Here is a 25,513-nt window from a genome sequence, read left to right as displayed (position 1 = left end):
AGTAAAGCACTGGCCCCGGAGTCAGGAGGACCCGAGTTCGGTTCAGGCCTCAGACACTTAACACCCACACCCCCCCACACACACACAACTAGCCGTGTAACCTTGGGCAAGTTACTTAATCCCAATTGCCCTCCAAAAGGCAAAGAAAAAATAAGAGGGAACTAGCTCATTTTGTGGGCAGAGCTCACATTTAGGGTAATAGTGTAAGAGTAAGACAGAAACCTTTTTTTTTTCGCAATGGGTTTGCTGCCAGAATGCAGGTGTTGTGAAAACCATTGTTAAACCTCCACAAAAAATGGGCAAGGAAAAGACTCACATTAATATTGTTGTCATTGGACACATAGATTTGGGCAAGTCCACCACCACGGGCCACCTTATCTACAAATGTGGTGGAATTGATAAGAGAACCATTGAGAAGTTTGGGAAGGAGGCTTCTGAGATGGGAAAGGGCTCCTTCAAATATGTCTGGGTCTTGGATAAACTGAAGGCTGAATGTGAGTGTGGTACCACTATTGATATCTCCCTGTTGGAATTTGAGACCAGTAAGTACTATGTGACCATTATTGATGCTCCAGGACACAGAGACTTTATCAAGAACATGATTACAGGCACATCTCAGGCTGACTGTGCAGTCCTGATTGTTGCTGCTGGTGTTGGTGAATTTGAAGCTGTATCTCAAAGAATGGGCAGACCCGTGAGCATGCCCTTCTGGCATACACACTAGGTGTAAAACAACTGATTGCTGGCATAAACAAAATGGATTCCACCGAGCCCTGCTACAGCCAGAAGAGATATGAGGAAATTGTCAAGGAAGTCAGTGCCTGTATTAAGAAGATTGGCTACAACCCTGACACAGTAGCTTTTGTGCCAATTTCAGGTTGGAATGGTGATCACATGATGGAGCCAAGCTCTAATATACCTTGGTTCAAGGGATGGGAAGTCACTCGTAAGGATGGCAATGCTAATGGAACTACCCTGCTTGAAGCTTTGGATCGCATTCTGCCACCAACTCATCCAACTGACAAGTCCCTTCATCTACCCCTCCAAGATGTCTACAAGATTGGTGGTATTGGTACTGTACCCGTTGGCTGAGTGGAAACTGGTGTTCTAAAACCAGGCATGGTGGTGACCTTTGCCCCAGTCAATGTTAAAACTGAAGTAGTCTGTTAAGATGCACTGTGAAGCTTTGAGTGAGGCTCTGGCAGGCGATAATGTTGGTTTCAATGTGAAGAATGTATCTGTCAAAGATGTACACCGTGGTAATGTGGCTGGCAATAGCAAGAATGACCCACCTATGGAAGGAGCTGGTTTCACTGCACAGGTTATTATCCTGAACCATCCAGGCCAAATCAGCATTGTTTATGCACCTGTTCTGGATTATCACACTGAACACATTGTTTGCAAGTTTGCTGAACTGAAGAAAAAGATCGATTGTCGTTCTGGTAAGAAGTTGGAAGATGGCCCTAAGTTTCTGAAATCTGGTGATGCTGCCATTGTTGACATGGTTCCAGGCAAGTCCATGTGTGTGGAGAGCTTCTCTGATTATCCTCCTCTGGGTCGTTCTGCTGTCCGTGATATGAGGCAGACTGTTGCAGTTGGCGTTATCAAGGCAGTTGACAAGAAAGCTGCTGAAGCTGGCAAGGTCACAAAATCTGCCCAGAAGGCTAAATAAATATTCTGTACAACACCTGCCACCCCAGTCTTAATCAGTGGTGGAAGAACAGTCTCAGAACTGTTTGTCTCAATTGGCCATTTAAGTTTAATAGTAAAAGACTGGTTAATGATTACGATGCATCATAAAAGCTTCAGGAGGAAAGGAATGTTTTTGTGGACCATTTGTTTTGTGGCAGTTTTAAGTATTAGTTTTTAAAATCAGTAATTTTTAAATGGAAACAACTTGACCAAAAATCTGTCTCAAAATTTTGAGACCATTAAAACAATTTAATGTGAAAAAAAAAAAAGACACCAAAAAAAGACAGAAAGTTAAGAAGAGATCAAACGGTGGAGGACCTTTAGTGGCAGGGAAATAAGCATACATTTTATTACATAGCAAACAGGGGACCATCAAAGGCTCATTTTGATCAAGGACACAGGGCTGCATAGAGCACAGGCTGGGTGTACTGGCATATTCTGGGGAAATGTAAAACTTGTGTGGGCTTACTACACGCACATTAGCACCTCACACTTTTGACACAGAGCATGTTAAGCACTTTACAAACACCTACTCTCTGGTCTGGCTTGCTTGCTCTAACTTTCCTTAACACTGGCAGGTCTAGCTACCCAAAGAAGATCCACTACTAAACAATTACACTCAAATTCTCTAAGGATCCTAGAGGTAACCTTATTAGGAAATAGAATCTTTCTTCTCATTGTGGTCTTGAGCCCCCACTGTTGCAATTCCACCTACACAAATCAGTCATTCACTGTGATAACTCTTTCAGATCTTGAATATAATTACTTGCTTAGAAATGAGGCAAAGGAAACAACATAATGGGTACTCATATATTAAAGCAAATGCAAAAATAATAGCTATGTTACAACTTACATGTAAACCTGGGTCACAATATTCCAACAAAAGAACTTAATATCTATAGGGAAGGGCAGACACACACTTAAGGAACTTGGCAAGGAAACACAGGAGGGGTGAAACCCATGTATTGAGAATAACTCATAACTCTGGACTTCAGGCTTTGCTATTGTTGATACACCCAAGAATATCTATACCACACATAACTACTTCTCTGTAACTTCTTTGTCTTTTGGTTCTAATTGCTTACTAACTGCACAAATTCCCTTCCCTTTCCTTCTCAAACTGATTAAGCATTTACAAACTCTTTAATTTTAAAATCACTAATAAAAGGGTGTTGGAAAAGTATAACACTACTGCATTAGCTAACAGATTCCTTTGAGACAGGGTACTGTGAAGCTCAACTGGGTGAATTTTCCTAGGCAACATAGACAAGACTATCCAGCTATTCATTAATTGAGATGTTAAATCATCTAATCAGAACAGAGCTCACATCAAAATAACTCAGGTTGACCCTCTGTGAAAGGCAATTCAGTTGAGTCAGCTGTTAGAGCACAGGGATTCTGTGTTATCTAATTAGGTCTCACCGTCTCTTCCTATATAAGAAAATAGCTGAAAAATGTCTTTCCCCTTTCTGTTTTTCCCTCTCAAATCAAAGAAGGCAGGAAAACTTAATAGTACGTTCAAGAATCTTCACCTTTCTAAAGTGCTACATGATAACGAAGATTAGGAGCTCTTATGTTTATTTAGGAAATCAGGAACCAGAAGCTAAAACTTTCTTGTCATTGGACTGACCTTTTTGCTGGTTTGTTCAAACACCTCTAAAAAGCTGCATTTCAATCTTGTCCATTTTTGACCACTTTAGTATTAACCTCCAATGCCCTCACTGGCTTAAATCAGAGGCTCCTGATAGTCAGTGACTCAGCTTTAACTTATTAGTTAATAATTTACTCAATTTCCCCTATTTAGTCAACAATATTTGTTTAATCATTTATCAGTCTCCAAAGAGTGAACTGCCATTTTGTAAGTTTTACTCTTTTCAGTCTTAAAACAATCTATATGCTAATGAGGCACTCGGTTTTTTATTTGTTTTTTTTTTAATTTATTTATGTATTTGTTTGTTTGTTTATCTATTTAGCCCTTTTGGAGGGCAATTGGGGTTAAGTAACTTGCCCAAGGTTACACGGCTAGTTTGCTATAGATTATTTTCTGTCCCAAATTGCACAAAACATATCATATTTTTATACATACTTTAGTAGTTTTTTTATTGCTAAAGTTGTTTTCACACTCTTTTCAGGCATCAAATTGCTTATCAATAAAAGAGGCAATATTTTACTTCTTTTGCCATTCAATTTATATGAAGAGTGAATGAATGAAAACAAACCCAACCCAAAATTTTCAGTATACTGTTGTCATTTAGCAGAAAAACAAAGAAAGTAAAGTTGGTCCATCAGGAGACAAAGAGACAGAGAGAGAGGGAGGGAGAACGAAAGAGAGGGAAGGAGGGGGAGAGACAGAGAGAGAGAGAAAGAGAGAAGGGGGGAGAGGGAGAGAGAGAGAAGAAGAAAAAGAAAGGTAAGGCAGGGAAGAAATAGAAGAAAAATATTCTTCAATTTGGATTCTGAGTTCATTACTTCTCTATCTGGAGGTGGATAGCATGTCATATCATAAGTCCTTTGAAATTCTAGAGGATCATTGTGTTGACCATTTACTGAATCTCTTACAAATGATTATCTTTATAATATTGCTGTTACTCTATAAATTGTTTTCTAATTTCTGCTCAATGTACCCTGTATCAATTAAGAAAAGTCTGCATAGATTTTAAAAAACCATCTCCATCATTTCATATAGCAAAATAATCTTCTATTATATTCTTATAGCATAATTTGTTTAGCCATTCCTCAAGTGATGGCCATTCCTTCAGTTCCCAATTCTTTATCACCACAAAAAGAGCTGCTAAAATATCTATGCATTATTTTCCTATTTCTTTGATCTCCTTGAGGCATACACCTAGTAACAGTATTGCTGAGGCAATTTAATAGCTTTTGGGGCATAGTTCCAAACTGCTTTCCAGTAGGTCAACTCACAACTCTAACAGTGCATCAATGTACCTATTTTTCCACATTCCCTCCAATATTTGTCATTTTCCTCTTCTGTCATGTTAGGCAATCTGATGGGCATGAGGTGGTACTTCAGAGTTGTTTTAATTTGCTTTAATTATTAGTGAATTAAAATTTTTTTCACATCACTTGATACTTGGCTTAATTCCACTGAAAACTTACTATTTATATCTTTTGACTATTTATTAATTGGGGAATAGCTCTTACTCTTGTAGATTTTACTCAGTTATCTACATGTTTTAGAAAAGACCTTTATAAGAGAAATTTACTCCAAAGAATTCCTCCTAGCTTCCTGTTTTTCATACAATATTGATTTTTGTGCATGTGTATGAAAACTTTAATTTTATGCAATCAAAATTATCCAATTTAGCACCCGTAAACCTCTCTATCTCTTATTTGGTCATGATCATCTCCCCTATTCATTGATCTGACAGGTAATTTTTACATGCTCCACTAATGTCTTATGATATATATAATCCATTGCATCTAAATCATGGAACAGCTTATCTTCATAAATACTATGAGATGGTGGTCCATGCTAGTTTCCAATAAACTGCTTTCCAGTTTTCTCAACAGTTTTTGTTGAATAATGAGTTCTTGCCTCAATAACTAGGATCTATGGGTTTGTCAAACAGTAGGACACTAGTCTTATTTGCTTCTGTATATTGTGTACCTAAACTGTTCCACTGGTCAAACTTTTTTGTTTTTGCTTTTTGGAGCAGGGAAGGCAGGGCAATTGGAGTTAAGTGACTTGTCCAAGGTCACACAGCTAGTAAAGTGTTAATTGTCTGAGGCCAGATTTGAACTCAGGTTCTCTTGGCTCCAGGGCCAGTGCTCTATTCACTGTGCCACCTAGCCGCCCCTGATCACCCTATTTTTAACTAAGTACTAAATTGTTTTCACAATTAAAGGTTTGTAGCATAATTTGAGATATGGTACTGCTGGCCCCTATTTACCCCATCTAATTTTATTTTATTTAAAAAAAATAATTAATTAATTTACTTTTAGTTTACAACATTAAATGCCACAAGTATTTGAGCTCCAAGTTTTCTCCCCATCCTCCTCTCACCTACCCACCATGGCAGCATGCAATCTGATACAGGTTCTACAAATACCTTCACATTTTAAACATTGGTCAAATTGTAAAGAAGGATTATAACCAATGGAATGAACAAGAAAGAAGGGACAAAACAAAACAAAATAAAAAAGAGGGAGAGCAAGTACTTTGCTTCAATCTGTATTCAGACTCCATAAACCTTTCTCTGGATGTGGATAGGATTTTCTATCATGAGTCCTTTGGAATTGTCTTATACCCTTGCATTGCTGAGATGAGCCCAATTTATCAAAGTCAGTCATCACAGATATGATGTGTCTGTAACTGTGTACAGTGTTTTCCTGGTTCTGCTCCCCTCACTCAACATCAGTTTATATAAGTCTCTCCAGGTTATTATGAAGTCCATCTTCTCCTCATTTCTTATAGCACAATAGTATTTCATTACTTTCATATACCACAACTTGTTTAGCCATTCCCCAATTGATGGACATCCCCTTAATTTCCAATTCTTTGCCATTTCAAAAAGAGCTGCTATAAATATTTTTGTACATATGGGTCCTTTTTCCATTTGTATTTCTTGGGGACACAGCCCTAGAAGTGATATTGCTGGGTAAAAGGTCACTTTTTTACAGACCTTTGGGCATAGCTCCAAATTGCTCTCCAGAAAGGCTGGATCAGTTCACAACTATACCAGCCATACATTAGTGTTCCCAATTTTTCCACATCCTCTCCAGCATTTATCATTTTCCTGTTTTGTTATGTTAGCTAATCTGACCAGTGAGGGGTGGTACCTCAGAGTTGTTTTGATTTGCATTTCTCTAACCAATAGTAATTTAGAGCATTATTTCATATGCTTATAGATATCTTTAATTTCTTCCTATGAAAACTGCCTATTCATATCCTTTGACCATTTATCAACTGGGGAATGACTTGTGTTCTTATAAATTTGACTAAGTTCTCTGTATTTTAGAAATGAGGCCTTTATCAGACAGTGGTTATAAAAATTCTTTCCCAATTTTCCATTTCCCTCCTAATCTTGGTTACATTGGCTTTATTTGTACAAAAGATTTTCAGTTTAATGTAATCAAAGTTATCTATTTTGCATTTCGTAATGCTCTCTGACTCGTATCGTCATAAAATTTTTTCCTTCTCCATAATTCTAACAGGTAAACTATTCCTCCCTCTACCACACTGCTTACATTATCAGCCTTTATATCTAGGTTGTGAACCCATTTGAACTTTATTTTGGTGCATGGTTTAAGATATTGGTCTATGCCCAGTTTCTGCCATACTATTTTCCAGTTTTCCTAGTAATTTTTCTCAAATAGTGAGTTTTTATTCCAGATGCTGCAGTCTTTGGCTTTATCAAACAGTAAATTACTATAGTCATTGGCTACTGTATCTTGTGTACATCATCTGTTCTACTGATCCACTACTCTCTTCCTCAGCCAGTACCAAGTAGTTTTCATGACTGCTGTTTTATAATACAGTTAAAAATCTGTTTTGGGTAGGCCACCTTCCTTAGCATTATTTTTTTCATGAATTCTCTTGATATTCTGGACCTTTTCTTCTTCCAGATGAATTTCGTTACTATTTTTCTAGCTCTATAAAATAATTTTTGGTAGATTGATTGGTATGCCACTAAATAGATAAACTAATTTAGGTAAAATTGTCATTTTGTATTATATAAACTCGACCTAACCACAAGCAACTGATGATTTTCCAATTATTTAGACCTGACTTTATTCATGTGAAAATGTGTATTATTCTCATGATAAGTTGCTGTAATCTTTTTGCTAATATTTTATTTAAAATTTTTACATCTATATAGATGAGGGAAATTGGTCTATAATTTTCTTTCTCTGTGTTGGCTCTTCCCAATTTAGGTATCAGTACAATATTTGTATCATAAAAAGAATTTGGTAGGACTCTTTCTTCTCCAATTTTCCCAAAGAGTCTATAAAGTATTATTATTAGTTGTTCTTTAAATGTTTGATAGAATTTACTTTTAAATCCATGTGGCCCTGGAGATTTTTTGCTAGGGAGTTAACTGATGGCTTGTTCAATTTCTTTTTCTGAGATGGGGTTATTTAAGTATTTTACTTCCTCTTCAGTTAATCTGGGCAATTTATATTTTTGTAAATATCCATCCATTTCACTAAGGTTGTCAAATTATAATCATACAGATGGGCAAAATAATTGCTATTATTGTTTTAATTTCCTCCTCATTGCAGGTAAATGCACCTTTTTTTTTGATACTGGTAATTTGGTTTTCTTTTTTTGGAGAGCAATTGGGGTTAAGTGACTTGCCCAAGGTCACATAACACATAGTGTTAAGTGTCTGAGGCCAGATTTGAATTCAGGTCCTCTTGACTCCAGGGCCAATGCTTTATTCACTGTGCCACCTAGCTGCCCCTGTTTTCTTCTTTTTAAAATCAAATTGACTAAAGGTTTATCAACTTTATTTTTTTTTAATTTCTTAAAACCAGCTCTTAGTTTATTTAGTTTTATAGTTTTCTTTCTTTTGGGGGAGGGAGGGACAATTAGGGTTAAGTGACTTGCCCAAGGTCACACAGCTAGTAAGTATTAAATATCTGAGGCCAAATTTGAAGTCAGGTTCTCCTGACTCCCAAGGCCGGCACTCTATTCATGGTGCCACCTAGACACCCCTTAATAGTTTCCTTAATTTCAATTTTATTAATCAGTCCTTTGGTTTTCAGCATTTCTAATTTGGTATTTAATTGGGGATTTTCAATTTGTTCTTTTTCTAGGTTTTTTAGTTGCATGCCCAATTCACTGATCTCCTTTTTCTCTATTTTATTCTTGTAAGCATTCAGAGATATAAAACTTCCCCTAAGAGGCCCTTTTGCTGCGTCCCATAAGTTTTGACATATTTTCTCATTATTGTCATTCTCTTGAATGAAATTACTGATTGTTTCTATGATTTGTTATTTGACCCACTCATTCTTTAGGATTAGATTATTTAGTTTCCAATTAGTTTTTAATCTTTCTTTCCATGGTGCTTTATTACATATAATTTTTATTGCATCATGATATGAAAAGGATGCATTTAATATTTCTGCCTTTCTACACTGGATTGTGAGGTTTTTATGTCCTAGTACATAGTCAATTTTTGTGTTTGTGCCATGTACCGCTGAGAAGAAGGTATATTCCTTTTTATCCCCATTCAATTTTCTCCAGGGATCTATCATATCTAGCCTCTCTAAAATTCTATTTGCCTCCTTAATTTTTTCTTGTTTATTTTGAGGTTAGATTTATCAAGTTCAGAGAGGGGAAGATTGAAGTCCCCCACTAGTATAGTTTTGCTCTCTATTTCTTCCTCTAATTCCCTTAACTTCTCCTGTAGGAATTTGGATGCTATACTGCTTGCTGTATATGATAAGTAATAATACTGTTTCATTGTCAATAGTACCTTTTAGCAGGACATAGTTTCCTTCCTTATCTCTCTTTTTTTTTTAAGCAATCGGGGTTAAGTAACTTGCTCAAGGTTAGTTACATCGCCAGTTATTTCTGGGTGTGGTGTTAAGTATCTGAGCCCGGATTTGAGCCCCAGGTCATCCTAACACTGGAGCTGGTGCTCTTACTTGCTGAGCCACCTGGCCACCCCTAAGCAATTGGGGTTAAGTAACTTGCTCAAGGTTACATGGCCAGGTGTTTCTGGGTGGGTGCTAAGTGTCTGAGCCTGGATTCGATCCCCAGGTCATCCTGACATTGGAGCTGGTGCTTTTACTCGCTGTGCTACCTGGCCGCCCACTTCCTTATCTCTTTTAATTAGATCTAATTCTGCTTTTGCTTTGTCTGAAATTAGGATCACTACCATTGCTTTTTTTTTTTTTACTTTAACTGAAGCATAATATATTCTACTTCAGACTTTTACCTTTATCCTGTGTGTATCCCCCTATTTCAAATGTGTTTCTTGTAAACAGCATATTGTAGGATTATTGTTTTTAATCCATTCTGCTATCTGCCTCTCTTTATGGGAGAGTTCATCCCATTCACATTTATGATCACTATCTGTGTCTTTCTCTCCATCCTATTCCCTCCCCTGTTTATGCTTTTATTTCTCCCTTCTTCTTAAGAGTTTTTCTTCTGACCACCACCTCTGTCAATATTCCATCCCTATAAGCCCCTCTCCCTTATCCTACTCTTTCCCCTTACTACTTCTTCCTTCCCTTCTAATCCCCCTCCCCTTTTTCTTTGCTATTTCCCTTCCTACTGCCTGTAGGGTACCCTAGATTTTTATATTTAACAAAGTATGTTATTTCCTCCTTGAAGCAAATCTGATGAGAGCAAATCTCAAACAATGCCCCTCTCCCTCCTTTCTTTCCCTCTATTATAATATTTTTGCATCTCTTCATATTAGATTTCTATACTTAACTAAGTATGTTATTCCCTCCTTGAACCAAAACCAATGATAGTAAGTAAAGTCCTTATAATGTTCATCTCCCTCCCTTCTTTCCCTCTACAATGTTTTTATGCCTCTTCATGTGGCATACTTTACTCTTTTCTGCTTCTTCCTTTCCTATTCTCCAATTACAATCCCTTTGTATCCCTTAACAAAATTTCTTATCATCACATTAATTTATACCCACATCCTCTTTCCATTTATCTGTTATCTATCTATCTATCTATCTATCTATCTATCTATCTATCTATCTATCTGTCTGTCTGTCTGTCTGTCTGTCTGTCTGTCTGTCTGTCTGTCTATCTATCTATCTATCTATCTATCCATCTATCTATCTATTTTAAATGTCATGATAATTATTCACTTCTCAGTATTGACAGGTATCATCCTCCCATACAGGGATATAAACAGTTTACTCTCTCTTTTTTTTTTTAAAGCAATTGGGGTTAAGTAACTTGCTCAAGGTTACACAGCCCGTTATTTCTGGGTGTGGTGCTAAGTATCTGAGCCCAAATTCTATCCCCCAGGTCATCCCGACACTGGGGATGGTGTCTTACTCACTGAGCCACCTGGCCGCCCCTAAACAGTTTACTCTTACTGAATAACATATTATGTGTGTCTGTGTTTCTTTGTTTTCCTTGTTTACCTTTTTATGTCTCTCTTGAGTCTTATATTTGGAGATCAAATTTTCCATTGAGCTCTGACTTTTTCATCAAGAAGTTCTTGAAGTCCCTTACATCATTGAATGACCATCTCCTTGCCTAAAAGATTATGCTTAGTTTTGCTGGATAGTTGATCCTTGGTTGTAGTCTGAGCTCTTTTGCCTTACGAAATGTCATATTCTAATCCCTCTGATCTTTTAATGTAGAAGCTGCTAGGTCCTGTGTGATCCTGGCATTAGTTCTGTGATATCTGAATTGTTTGTTTCTGATTGCTTGCAGTATTTTCTCCTTGACTTGACAATTCTGGAATTTGGCTACATTATTTCTTTGTGTTTTCAATTTGGGATGTCTTTCAGGATGTGTCCAATGGATTCTTTCAATAACTATTTTACCCCCTAGTTTCTCAGGGCAGTTTTCGTTGACTATTTCTTGGAAGATGTTGTCCAGGTCTTTTTTTTCATCATGGCTTTCCAATAGACCAGTAATTCTTAGATTATCTCTTCTGGATCTTTTTCCAGGTCAGTAGTTTTTCCAAGGAGATATTTTACATTTTCTTCTATTTTTTCATTCTTTAGATTTTGTTTGACCAATTCTTGATGCCTCATAAAGTCATTAGCTTCAGTTTGACTGATTCTAATTTTTAGCAAATTGTATTCTTTGGTTAGTTTTTAAATCTCCTTTTTCATTTGTGCAGTTTTTACTTTTAAGGAGCTATTTTCTCCAGTTACATTTTGAACCTCCATTCCCATTTGACAAATTTTACTTTTAAAGGAGCTGTTTTCTTCAGTGAAATCTTTTTTCCATTTTGCAATTTACATTTTAAAAATAGTTATTCAATTTATCTTCTACCCCTCTAATTTGGCTTTTAAAATCCTTCTTGAGCTTTTCCAATAATGCTTTTTGGGTTTGAGACCAGTTCATATTCCCTTTTTGAGCTTTTTTTTTTTTTGCTTGAGATATGGGTATAAGGTCAATGCTGTCCTCTTCTGAATTTGGTTCTTCTTGCTCACCATAATAGGATTCTAAGGTATTTTTTTTCCAGTTTGCTTTTTGCCCATTGTGATTGCCTATTTCCTGACTTTTAAAATAGATCTCTGCTTCTGGGGTACAGAGGACTCTGACCCACACTTCTTATGCTAAGAGTAAGGGGCCTGGTTATTGGCTTTGTGTGCTGTAGCCTCTGAGTGCCTAGACTGAAGCCAAGGTCAGAACTTTTGGTGTTTCCCCAGGGTTACACTGAAGCTCACAGTGTGAGGTGTGGGGGAGGTGTGGTCTGGCCACTTTAGAATTTGGCCTCTGCGCCCCTAGTTTAGAGCTCAGGCAGGCTCAGTTGCTGGTGGCCGGGGTCACCACATATGCAGACTCCCCTGGTTGTGTGAAGGCAAACCAGGAGTTCTGGTGTTTAGTGCTTCCTGGCTCTACCCCCAAGGGTTCAGGATCTCCCACAGCTTGGCTGAGATAGGTCTTGTTGGGACCCCTTCTGTCCTCCACTTTAGCCTCAGCACAGCCACAGCCATGCCCTTCTTCTAGGATTCCAGTGTTTCCAGATGATTCCACTATTTCAGGATTTTTTAACTGGGGCAATATTCTCTGGGTTTTTCAGGCTCAGTGAGGGGTGTTAGATCAGTTAAGGTTTACTATACCATTCTGGCTCCCAGAATATCAGGTAGGTGGTTTTTAAACATCCAGGCTATGGACTGTTAACCCCAGGAATAGCTAGCTGTTCCTGCTACTATAGGCCCTGCGCTTGTCTCTTCCCCAGTTCTGATAGATCCCTGTACTGTGGTGAGAGGTTTGGAAATCACTCCTGTGGTGGATGAGTCAGTTCCTCCAGGCTCACTCTGGCTCCAATATGGTAGGGTTTGTGCTAGTGCATCCCCCACACTCTGCTGCCCTTTGTGCTTCCTCAACCTGCACTACAAATCCTATCCTTCTGCACTTTCCTGGGCTGAAAATTTGACACATCCCATCTTCGAATTGATTCTGCCACTCTGAAAACTGTTCAGATTCACTTTTTAGAGGTTACTGAAGGAATTCATGAGTTACTGCTTTCACTCTGCTATTTTGGCTCCACCCTCTCTACATCCTCCTGCCCCCATCTCATTTTATTTTCATTGATTCTTTTGATATTTTTGGCCTAGGTTTGTCAGATCAATTATGTCCTACATTTTTCTGGCTCTATCGGGTAATTCTTTGGTAATTTGGCTCGTATGGGATGAAATAAGTAAATTAAATTAGGTAGTACTGTCATTTTTATTATTTGGGTTGGGCCTATCCATGAACAATTAGTATTTCTATGATTATTTAAATGTTTTTATCTTTCCTATATGTTTTTAAATTGTGCTGATATAGTTCCTCTGTTTGTGTGTGAGTGAGTGAGTGTGTGTATGTGTATGTGTTAGCAGGCAGATTCTCAAGTATTTTCAATAGAATTTCTGTTCTATCCCCTCCTACTGGGGTTTTGTTGGTAAATATATAGAAATGCTGATGATATATGAGGATTCATTTCATATTTTCCCCTCAACAACTTGGATGAAATTATTATTGAAATCAGGTTTTTATAGTTGACTCTCTAAGGTTTACTAAGTATACCATCATATCATTTGCAAAAAATTGAATTTTGTTTCATCATTGCTTATGCTGTCCATTTATTGTTCTTTTCTTATTATAGCTAGCATTTCTAGCACAATATTGAATACTGATGATAACGGACACCTTTGCTTTACCTGTGATCTTACTGGACAGGCCTCTAGAGCTTATTGCCATTAGAGATAATGGTTTTGGTTTTAGATATATACCACTTATCATTTCTGTTTTTTAATAGTATTTTTAACAGGAATAAGTGTATTTTGTCAAAAGGTTTTCTGTATTGAAATTATTTTTGTTGTTGTATGTCTGTGTGTATATACATATATATGCACATAAATACATACATACATATGTATGTATTTGTTGTTAATATGGTCAATTATGCTGTTTTACTAACATTGCACCAGTCCTGTATAAAGCCAGCCTATCCATAATGTGCAAGAGTTGTTCTTTATTGTTGTAATTTAATTGTTAGTATTTTATTTAAATTTTTCACATCAATATCCATTGGGGAAATTGGTTTATTATCTTCTTTTTCTACTTTGACTCTGCCTGCTTTAGGTATCAAAGTATTTAGTAGGCATCAAAAAGTTTAGTAAGACTCCTTCTTTACCTATTTTTTTCATACAATTTATGTAGCATTGGAATTAAGCTTTAAACATTTGGTAGAATTTGCTTGTAAGTTTATATGACCCTGGGCCTTTTTTTCCCCTTAGGGAGTTTATTTATGACTTATTCAGTTTCTTTTTCTAAGAGAGGGTTATTTAAATATTATATTTTCTATATTCTTAATTTGGGCAATTATTATATTTGTAAATATTCATCAATTTCATTTAGATTATCAGCTTTATTGTCAGTGGGGCAAAATAGCACCTAATAACTACTTGCTTTTATTTCATCTTCAATGATTGAGTCTACCTTTTTCACTTTTGAGACTGGTAATTTGGTTTCTTTCTTTTTAAAAATCAAAGTAACCAATGGATTATCAATTTTGTGGGTTTTAATTTTTTTAGTTTCAAGCCCCATTCATTAATGTATTCTTTCTCTTTTATAGATGTAAGCATTTAGGTATATATTTTTTCTCTTTAGTAATGCAATCCTAGATCCTTTGCCTTCCAGAATATCATACCCCAAACCTTCTCTTCCTTTAGAGTGGTGTCTGCTAAATTTTGTGTGATCCTGAATATGGCTCAGGTGACTGTGTACCTGAATTCTTTCTTTCTGGCTGCTTGAAATATTTTCCCCTTGACCAGGAATCTCTTGGTTTTGGTAATAATATACCTGGGAGTTTTCAGTTTGGTATTTCTTTCAGGAGATAATCATCAGACTCTTTCAATTTCTTCTTTTCCCTTCAGTGTTAAAGGTATTAGGGCAGTTTTCCTTTACAATTTCTTTAAATATGATGTCCAGGCTAGTTTTTTTATTCCTGGGTTTCAAGTAGTTGAGTAATTAAGTTATCTCTCTTTGACCTATTTTCCAAGTCAGTTGCTTTTCCTATGAGTTAGTTCACATTTTCTTCTATTTTTAAAGTGTTTTAATATATTACTTCTTGATGTCTCATGGAACAGCTTCTGTTCTGCCAATTCTAATTTGCAAGGACTGTATTTTTATTAGTAAGGTTTTGTACCTCTTTTACAAAAGTAATCATTCTCTTTTGATATCTTTCTTACATGGTTCTCATTTGATTTTTAAAATCACTTTTAACTCCTTTAACTCTTCTAGGTATTCTTGTTGGATTTACTAAATCTGGATTTTTCACTTAGGCTTTGCTTACACATGTTTTCACATCATTATGTTCTCTGTTGGATTCTTGAACTTCCTGGTCACGGTAGTATAGTTGGGTTCTTTTTTTCCAGGTTACTTCTTGACTTTGGACTTTATGTTAGTGTTAATCTCTATTCATTTCCAAAGAGGAAGGAGGAGAAAGATGTCTGGTCTGAACTTCTGTCATCTTTATGTCCTACTGCTGCTTTCACAGCTCAGTTGGGAGCCTGGAGGTTTTCCATGCTTCCTATGATCCAGGGAGAGGCCTGTTCACTGCCTTTCCAGTCTGAGTTTTGCAAGTTGGGTTTGTTGGTTTATGTATAACTTGAGTTTCAGGAGACTTCTGCTGGATTCAGTTGATGTTAATTTCCCAGGAAGTTTTGCAGGTTCAAAGCAACTGAATTGCTAGCTACTGTTTTGTCTTAGTCTCCTCTCCTGATTATTCCATTGCAGGCTTATGTGATAGGCTAAATGTCAGAGTTGCCCTTGTGGTCCTGGGCTCAAAGACACACAGCTAAGTTTTTGAAATTTGTTCTGTACTCAGTATTCAAATGGGCTCCCCACCTTTGTTAGCAACAGCTCTATTACGAAGAGGATCTATAAAGTGAAAATGGATCATGGGTGAGAGAGTTGGTAGAGGGCATCCATTCTGTTCCAAGGGCTAGTTCAAAGATCCCTTGAGATCTCTTTCTGTCCTTGGGTTTCTTGCCCTGGTGTTCAGTCTCAGCCCCCTTACCATTTCTGCCACATACTCCTGGCTAGCCCCTGCCCAGTGTCAGTAGAACCCTGTCTTCCTAAGCTGCCCTGGGTTGGAAAATGAATTATTGTGACTTTTTCTTGGTTTTCAACTTCAGAATTCAGCCTGGCATAATTTCTAGATTGCTGTAGAGAAGGTATGCTGAGGAGCTAAGGAAAAAATATTTCCTCTGACTCTGAAGTCATGGTTCTGCCTATACTATATATATAGTATGTGTTTAACACATGTTTGCCAAATTGAGAATAGTTAAGTAACTGCTAGCAATTTCTTGGCTTGCCTTAGAGATAATATCAACCATCAAAAACTAGAGGAAACAAAAAGGGTCACTATTATATTAGATTTCATTCTTTCAACAAGGAGAAATTGTTTGCTAAGTGGAAATGAACAGAACTGCATGGCAGTGATTAACCCATCAAAAAATTTTCAACTGATAAGAAAGTTCAGTATAGCATGACATGCACTACAAATCTCATGTGATTTATTATTGATTGATTGATTTAAAGGGGAGCATAGAAAGGACAGGTAGGGTCCCAGGAACTAAAATTATATAAAGGAAGTCATCTCAAAAGGTATTTTAAGCTACCAAGAATGAAATTCCAAAGATACAAAGAAGACTTCTGGTAAGATGGTAGAATAAAAATTTCTGACAAACTGAGCTCTCTCTATCACCACCATCACCAAAACAGGAAAAAAGGAGCCAAATGAAATAAAAGAAGAATAATTAAAAGAAGTAAAAGAGAAAAAAAGTGGGAAGGAAATCACTATTTTAAAAAAAAACCCCAAAAAATAGAGGAGATAAGAGGACACTCTATAAAATGAGAGAGAAGAACTTTTTTTTCTTGATGGTAAAGTTTCACAATAAAAGTCTATTAAAGCTGAGAGGTGTAGAGTTGGGAGGAATGCATTTTATGAACCTCATTTTTCCCCCCAATTGGTCAAATGAAGGTTTAAACAAAAGTATAATTGTAGAAATACAATTTAAAAAACATGGAACTAGGATGGAATGGGATAGGATGGGGAGGGGAAGAAAGAGTAAATGAGAAAGAGGGTATGCTCTTTCTACAGGATATCTTCTATCTACAGAGGATTGAAATCAAGAAAGGTGAAGATTGGAATTGTATTATTTCAAGAAATATTAGCTACAGATATCTAGTACAAATTTTACACTTTTTTTCCTAAAAAAATAGAAAAAGATTCCACCTATTGGAAAACAAGAGAGATATAACAAAAGTTTATGAAGGAAAGAAAGGCAAACATGTGAATTTTACAACAAATGAAGTATTGCCAAATGAATTAGAAAGGAAAATTCCTTTCTAGTTGTTTACAAAAAAACATACTCAAAAGATAAGAAATCATACAAAGTTAATATAATGCCATAGAAGAGCACTTAAGATGCCTCAACAAAATCCCCCAAAAGTCATGAGTGACAATCACAGACAAGACAATAATAATAATAGATGTTCAAGAGAAACAAGAAGAAAAACTACATTATATTTAAAGGACCATAGATAATGAAACAGTAATATTGAGTGTACACACTATTAATTACATTAAAGTTAAATACCCAAAACAAAAAGCTATCAATTCCTGGAGACTCAGATAGAATGGCATCAATTGATAGAGACTTTAAAATACCATTATTAGAATCCATTGCACCCTTTTCAGTCATTTTGCCATGGTCAGAGCAGACATGGAAATGGACCGTTCAGGTGTGAGTAAATAAAAAAAAATCAAAACAGAAAAAAACACCTTTCTGATTCTAATATTCTCTGACTCTTTTTGCCACTCTATCACTCACTACAGACAGCCCCAGTGAAAGTAGCATGCTTAAAGCCTACACCTACACTATGATGAGACATGAGACTAAGATTATGTAGTCTCTGAACCTAAGAGAAATTTCATAAAAAGTATTAAGATAATTGAATATACTGAAAATCAGTTTTGCTTTCCTTTTTAAAAATTAATCACTCAACATATTGTTGTACCTACTGTGTTGATCAAGGACTATGTATAGATCAATAGAAACTGCACGTGTAAAATATTATATAAATGCACATTATTATCATTGTAAAGCATTGTATAAGTGAAAAATTGAGAAAATTTTAGAAATAACATGTCCTAAAGAAGCATAGGACAAAAACACAGATGACTATGATAAAATATTTTATAATAATCACATAACAAATGATGAGTTATAGATTAGAAAAATAAAATATGATTAAATTTAGAAACTGTTCATAGAAATACAAGGTAATATAAAATCACGGAGATAATCATTTATAGGAGTGAATTTATAGGAGTGAACTTAGAGAAAGGAAAGAAAATCTAATATAATTTTAAGAAAAGTAAAAATAAATAATTTTATATTTTAATATAATTAAATATAAAATAAAAGGTCCTATGGAAAAAAAAAAAACTTTTTCAATTCTCCCCTATAAGCCCTTCCCCTGCAGTTCACAGTGTTAAATATATGAATTTAGTTATAAACATCAATAAATCTATTTCTAGTGTTTTTAAGGAAACCTATTAAACAACAATTATTATCATTTCTTATTTCACATGAAATTTTCTTTTACTTGTAATCTATGTACAAATCAAGTATATAAAATATATTATGTGCATGTAATTTATGTGAATCTTGTTTATATATCTTTATTTTAAAGTTCAGAACACTGGAACCAAAAATTTATAATACAGTTTTATATTTTGTGACAGTTCAGTTGTGCTCTTACATCTGAATAATCTATCCCTTGTTCCAAATTTATATGCTTGCCAGAGAAACAAACATTTGCCTGTTGGATGATACACAACTCTTTCCTTTGCAGACAAAAATAATATCAAACTCTTCCAGTCCAAACACAAATGGCCCTTTGGTGTCAATGGGGATTCTATACTTTGAACTGTAGGTATCTGGAAACACTTAAATTTATGAAACAGTATATATACTGTTTTTTTTTTACTTAGAAAAACTGAATCAAAGCAACTGGATTAATTTTATGTAGAATAACTAGAAGGATTTTTGTATATGACATAATAAAACTTTTCCTCAGAGCCTTGGCAAAAAAATCCATAACTGATTATTTATACTGTTCTCAGAGGTTTAACAGTTAGTGTTTAGAGATACATTGCAGTTACACATGAAAGTCTCTAAAATCATCTATTACTCACCTAAGCACTTGATACCCTACAATATATCTAGGCATAACAAACACATATACATACTTACACTCAAACATGTGATATGGGAGCCCTTCCTGAATTACTTGCTCTGTTTCAGACCACTAATTTATTAAAGGACCAAAATTTGCATAAATCTCAAAGAATAAAAACAAAAACTGAAAATCCAAACTGACCTATTTAAACAATTGCCCCAAAAAGGGGAGGAGGGCCCAGATAAAGGAATGGACATTGACACAGATTATCACCATTTTTTAAGTTAGTCTAACTGACATAGATTAATTTCCACACTGAGGAGACGAAAAGAGCATAAAAAGCACCTCAGGTAGCAAAAAATTCTGTTTTTTCCAAGTAAAGAGATATGACAGCCAAAAGCAATATTAGTTTAGAACACATATTCATTTGTAAAATAATAGAATGAATGATGGAAAATGATGAGCAGTATGGCCTCACAAAACAGCAAGAAGTAGTAGAGAGAAAAACATGATTAGTGAAACCTAGGTAGGAAACTCAAATAAGCAAAGTTATTTAATGGACATTTAAAAATGAAACAGGAAATTCCAAGGCAGAACGAGAATGATAAAAAAAAAAAAAAGGAAAATATCAATTTAAAAGTGAAAATATCCATTTAAAAGGACAAAAAGGACAGCCAGGTGGCAGAGTGAATAAAGCACTGGCCCTGGAATCAGGAGGACCTGAGTTCAAATCCAGCCTCAAACACTTAACACAAAAAAACTAGCTGTGTGACCTTGGGCAAGTTACTTAACCCCAATTGCCCTCCAAAAAAAAGCAAAAAATAAATAAAGGTCAAAAAGTAGCTAAAAATGAAAAATATCAGTTTAAGAGACTTCTAGTGATGTCTCTTGTTTCTATATTACATTCATGTTTTAATATACTCAACCTTTCCCTTACCCAGTGAGTTTACCCTGTAAGGCTGATTTAAAAGGAAAAAAAAAAAACTTCAGAGAAAAACAAATAGAATATCAAACATGTCTGATAGCATGTTCAACTTTCCAGTTCATTGTTACACAAAAAAAAGTGCTATAATGAACATTTGAATTCATAGAAGAGTTTTCTTTCTGTATCTAGCTTTCTTGGTATTATGTCCCAACACAAAATCTGAGTCAAAAGCTATGAGCATTTTAGTCACTTTTTTCTTCCATATTTTTATCAAAGTTTTCTAGAATGGCTGGAAAATTCATTGCTCTATTAAAGTATATTAGTTTTTCTGTCTTCTTATACCACCCCTGCTTCTGTCTTTTGTCTTCTTTGACAAAGTTCTGAGTGCAAAGTAAGAATTCAGAGCTGTTTTATTTTGGACTTCATTAGTGATGTGAAGTTATCTTTCATGAGATTAATAAGAGTTTTAATTTAGAGAAGGCATGTTCATAATCTTTCACTATTTAGCTACTGGAATTTTTTACATTTGTGTATACATATCTTGTATATCAGAACTTTCTCAGCATTACTTAACTATTTTCCCCAACTGACATCTCTTATTCTAGTAGCATTGAATTTTATTCATATGGTTTCAATTTCAAGTAATCAAATTACTGAGTTTTATCTTTTGTGATCTTCTCTATCCTGGTATTTGGTATAAAGTACTTATTGGCACAAATCTAGGTTGTTTTTTTCCCCAAACCACTTTGAAGTTTCCCTAGCAGGTTTTATTGATATAGAAAATCTATCAACTTAGTTACTATGTAATTTTCTTAACTAGTATTTCATAATTTGATGATTACTGGTTAGTTGGTCTCAAAAGTACTATTTCCCCTTCATTACTATTTTTTTCCACTATCTCCTTGAGATTTTAAACTATTTATTCAGTTATATGACATTAAAATTTTTTTCTTTGTCTAGTTCTATAATGCAAACCCTTATTAGTCTGGCTGGCATAGCATTAAATCTATAAATTAATTTAGGTAGTATTGTTATTCATTGCATTGGCAAAGCACAGTCACAGCAATTCTTCTAATTATTTGTCTTCCTCTATAATTTTTCAAAACATTTTGACATTTTAACAGGTTTTTATTAGTATCTTTTCTTTTAGTTTGACCTAAATGTTTCCCTTTTCCTCATACCATCCCTATCCCCAAGAGAGTTGTTCCTTATAAAACATTATTTTTTAAAAGGGAAAAAAAAGTGCAAAAATCAGTAAAAACAATCAATGCATCCAAAAACCTCACCTAGATGTCTGATTAATTGATGCTACTACTTATCAATGGATGGTACATCCTGTTGATGGTTGTCATCCTTACAACTCTGAAGGAAATACTTGGCTGTACTTAGGGGATACAACCTGATAGTCTGAAGTGGAGTTTGGGAGAGTGAGATCAGAATCTGTTATTAATGTGAGAGAATGCTATTGCACCATAAAAAAAATGAAAAAGGAGGATTCTGAGAAACCTGGGAAGAGTTTTATGCCCTGATGCAGAGTGAAGAAAATAGAACCAGGTAAACAATTTATATAATGACTATATTAGGGTGAAGGAAACCAATGGATGGAGCCAATAACTAATCACAACAAGAGAAGATTTGTAATGAAACACATTTTAAGTGTATTATGCTGTTATTATTGCTGAAACTTAGAGTTTGGCTAAGTTCTTATTAATAAAAAATGCTTTCCTGTCAGGAAATAAGAAAATCAAAACTTACAATAATTTTTGGAGTTTTCTGTAATTAAATTTCATGTTAGATGTGAAAAGTTCTAATAATAAAATAACTTATGTAGTCAAAGACTCCCTCCCTCTGAAAGAAAAATTTTGAATCAATAGAAAGTAATGAATAATATAATAGAATCATAAATTTAGACTTGGAAGGAACTTCATACCTATTAAAACCTAATTCTTTTCCCCTCTCCAACACGCAGATTTTACAGTCAAGAAAACAAACATCCCTTCCCTGCTCCGAATGTCCTTCCTCTGGTATGGTTAAAATGGAGTCTAACTAAATGAAATGATTTGCCCAAGGGCACACAAATAACAAATAGCAATGTTGAGATTTGAATCTAGGTCATATAATCTTTTCTTACTATGCCACATTGCCTATTATAATACTTTTAAAGTAATATAATGAAAATGAAGATCAAAGTTCTAAATGTATCTCATAAAACCCAAGATTTTTTTTGGTTTGGTTGGTTTTTGTTTTGCTTTTTGTTGTTGTTGTTGTTTTGCTAATATGTAGCTCACTTCTCTTCTACATACAATATCTTCAACAAAAGAGAGGCATTTCTGAAATTATAAGTTGGTTCCTATGATTAATGCAATAGCTGCGACTAAGTATTTTGATCCTTTGTGCACAGTTGTAATCTTGTAATGCTAAACCCTGGAATAATCTGATGGTTGGGAAAATAGAATTCTGTGAACAAGACCATTATAATAAGTTAGCTCTTAAGTAAGCTTCACTAGATTTTCTTAAACAATAAACTAAGTGTTAAAGTGGCAATTATTATTAAATAAAACAAAACAAAAAAGAATGGAAATACTTCTTGCCCTTTTTGAAAGAACACCACATATGAGTACTCATTGGGTGACAGCCATCCCCGTGGAGTTTATGAACCTCTTCTTCAGTTATTAATCATAGGATCATAGGTGCTTCCTCCTGGTTTAAATACTTTCTTTTTATTAAAAAAATTATTTATTTTTAGTTTTCAACCTTCATTTCCACAAACATTTGAGTTTTCAATTTTCTCCTCCTCTGTCCCCTCCTCCCCTTCCCAAGATGGAATGTATATATATTTATATAATTATTATATAATTATATATATAATATATAATTATATATATATTGTATATATCACAGATAGGCTCTACATATACATTCATATTAAACACATTTTCACATTAGTTATGTTGTAAAGAAGAATTAGAACCAATTTGATGAACCATGAGAAAGAAGAAACAAAAAACAAAATGAGAGAGAGAGAAAAAATAGCATACTTCCATCTGCATGCATACTCCTTAATTCTTTCTCTAGATATGGATATATTTTTGGGCATAGTTCCAAATTGCTCTCCAAAATGGTTGGATCAGTTAACAACTTCATTAACAATGCATTGGTGTTCCAATTTTCCCACATCTTCTCCAGCATTTATAATTTTCCTCTTTTGTCATGTTGGCCAATCTGATGGGTGTGATGTGGTACCCAAGAGTTCTTTTGATTTGCACTTCTCTAATCAATAGTGATTTAGAGCATTTTTTGTGACAATAGATACTTTTAATTTCTTCATCTGAAAACTGCCTGTTCATATCCTCTGGCTATTTATTAATTGGGGAATGACTTCTATTCTTCTAAATTTGACTCAGTTCTCTATACATTTTAGAAATGAGGCCTTTATCAGAAACACTGGTTGTAAAAATTATTTCTCAGTTTTCTGTTTTTCTCCTAATCTTGGCTGCACTGGCTTTGTTTATACAAAAACTTTTCAATTTAATGTAATCAAAATTATCCATTTTGAATTTCATAATATTTTCTATCTTTTGTTTGGTCATAAATCCACCCATTCTCCATAAATCTAACAGGTAGAACTATTCCTACTATTCCTTGCTCTCTCAGTTTGCCTATAATATCAGCATTTATATCTAAATTGTGTACCCATTTTGACTTTATTTCAATATATGGTGTAAAATACTGATCAATGCCCAGTTTCTGCCAAACTATTTTCCAATTTTCCCAGCAGTTTTTGTCAAATAGTGAGTTCTTATCCCAGAAGCTGGGGTCTTTGGGTTTATCAAACAGTAGATTACTATAATCATTGATGAATGTTTCTTGTGCACCTAAGCTATTCCACTGATCCACCACTCTATTTCTTAGTAGTTTTGATGACTGCTGCATTATAAAACAACTTAAGATCTGGTATGGCTAGGCCACCTTCCCTACCATTTCTTTTCATGAATTCCTTTGATATTCTAGAAATTTTGTTCTCCCAGATAAATTTTGTTATTATTTTTCTAGTTCTATAAAATAATTTTTGGTTGTTTGGTACGGCACTGAATAAGTAAATTCATTTAGGTAGAACTGTCACTTTCATTATATTAGCTTGGTCTATCCATGAGCAAATGATGTTTGCTCAATTATTCAGATCTGACTTTATTTATGTGAAAAATGTTTTGCAGTTGTGTTCATATAGTTCCTGGGTTCGTTTTGGCATGTAGACTCCCAAATGTTTTATAATGCCTACAGTAACTTTAAGTGGAATTTCTCTTTCTATCCCTTGCTGTTAGGCTCTATTAGTAATATAAAGAAATGCCAATGATTTATGGGGGTTTGGATGCTTTCTTTACCAACATAAATATTATAATCACAACAAAGTTATAAATTCGTTTAATGCTTGCATTTTTATTTTGTTTTCTTATGGAACATGTGTTCCTCAAACATTTTAAAATACTAATTGAAGTCAGTCAAATCTCCAAACTTATAGGAGAAAGAAAAGTCAAATTATATGTAGGCTCAAAGTAATAATATGTTTTAACAACTAGTTATTCTCTTCATATATGTACCACAAAAACACAGTATGACATTGTATATTTCATGGGAATTCAATAAATATGTGCATATTTATGCATACTAAATATATGCACATTTATGCATAATAAGTATGCATAGTTGAATTTGCATGGACAGAGAAAAGATTACCAGACAACTATCACTAGAGCCATAACTAGGGTATGGTGACCAGGGATCTTCCAGAAGGCAAAGTATTTGCCAAAAGATAGAACAGTCTAGAATCCACATCTTCTGATAGTGTTCAAGATACTGTGACACTAAGAGATGAACATGATCCTTCCTCTAAACTAGGAGATACTTCTTTGGCTTACTGAAAACCAGGTAAATACCAACTTCTGTTGATGAAATAAAAGATATCTGTATATCTTTTCTCCTATCTGAATAAGCTCCTGGTAAAAGGATAGCTTTTCAAGTCTTAAACACACACACAAAGCATCCTCATTATGCCATTGTGGTAGCACCCCAAATTTTCGTGAGAAGAATTAATCATTTAAAGTTTTAAAAAGGTACTACACAAATCAGTCTAGAATTGGGGAACTCATTCCTTCTGAACAAAAGTATGAAGTGAAGTAATAGCACCAATGGCAATGCTTGGGCTAGGCCATGGCACAGAGAGTGTAGTTCAAGTGCCAAAGAGTGGTAGTAGGTAGCATCCAGGGCCCCAGATGCAGTAGGGTTAGCAGAGACAAAGGACCCAGCAGAGAAGGAAGGCCCAAAATAGTTTTGTTCATTGCAATCTGAAATTAATGGAGTGTTTACACATTGTTATCAGTATAAGACCTAGCAGTCATTGAGACAAGAAGGGTTAAATTTTATTAAGGCCCTATACCACACAAGCTAAGTTAGTTTTTCTTTAAAAGATATTCAAACTGTCCTCAACTCTTCACTAACTCAGAGGAGTAAGATTCGGGCTATACTTGATATAGTCTCCT

The 25,513-nt window shown here is 34.9% G+C and overlaps 1 protein-coding gene and 1 pseudogene across 18 annotated transcripts in view; one reads left to right on the top strand and one right to left on the bottom strand.

Annotated features, from left to right (window-relative positions):
- The window catches only part of MIPOL1 (mirror-image polydactyly 1), a 567,089-nt gene that overhangs the window by 273,380 nt on the left and 268,196 nt on the right, over positions 1–25,513 (bottom strand). The window lies entirely within an intron of this gene.
- On the top strand, positions 252–1,976 carry LOC138156826 (elongation factor 1-alpha 1 pseudogene; annotated as a pseudogene).

Source organism: Petaurus breviceps, unplaced genomic scaffold (assembly GCF_028583685.1).
Source record: "Petaurus breviceps papuanus isolate PSGF00001 unplaced genomic scaffold, PetGlider_PUasm1.0 164, whole genome shotgun sequence".
Taxonomy (NCBI): Eukaryota; Metazoa; Chordata; class Mammalia; order Diprotodontia; family Petauridae; genus Petaurus; species Petaurus breviceps.
Note: the sequence above shows the minus strand (reverse complement) of the source record. Positions and strands in the feature narration are given on the sequence as shown.